Source organism: Mandrillus leucophaeus, unplaced genomic scaffold (genome assembly GCF_000951045.1).
Source record: "Mandrillus leucophaeus isolate KB7577 unplaced genomic scaffold, Mleu.le_1.0 Scaffold225, whole genome shotgun sequence".
Lineage (NCBI taxonomy): Eukaryota > Metazoa > Chordata > Mammalia > Primates > Cercopithecidae > Mandrillus > Mandrillus leucophaeus.
This window is the reverse complement of record NW_012102310.1, coordinates 3706912-3707437: the sequence shown is the minus strand read 5'-3', so window position 1 is coordinate 3707437 and position 526 is coordinate 3706912.

The following is a 526-nucleotide window of genomic DNA, read 5'->3' as shown; positions in this document are numbered from 1 at the left end:
TCAGAGATGAATTGTGATTGAGAAATAAATAACATGAAGAATGAAAGAACAAGGAAACTATGATTTTATAAAGATTTATTTTGAGGAATAGAGGCAAATAATTTGTCTAAAAAGTAGTTCCTATGGTTGAATATGGTATAAAGGTTAAAAAATTATTCTTGATGGAAAGGTAAATAATTTTTTAAATATTATTAATACAATGTAATTTTCAGATTACATCAACAAAAACGGAGACTACATTTATGCAGAAAATAAGACAATACTGTCACTTATGAAAATAAACGGAGCTAATTATTAAAGTCCTGTGAGTCAGTTTATTGAACAAAATAAACTTACAGGCATGAAATCATACAAATAGGCTTTTTTCATACCCTTGCTCCTGAATACCATTCAGATTTCACAGATGTTTAGTCACTCTCAGATACTGACCAAAATTCTCATTTTTCTGATTTATAAAGTCTGATTTGATCTGAAGCAACAATTGACTTCCTGTTTCCTTTTAAATCATTTGTACTTCCCTCACTGA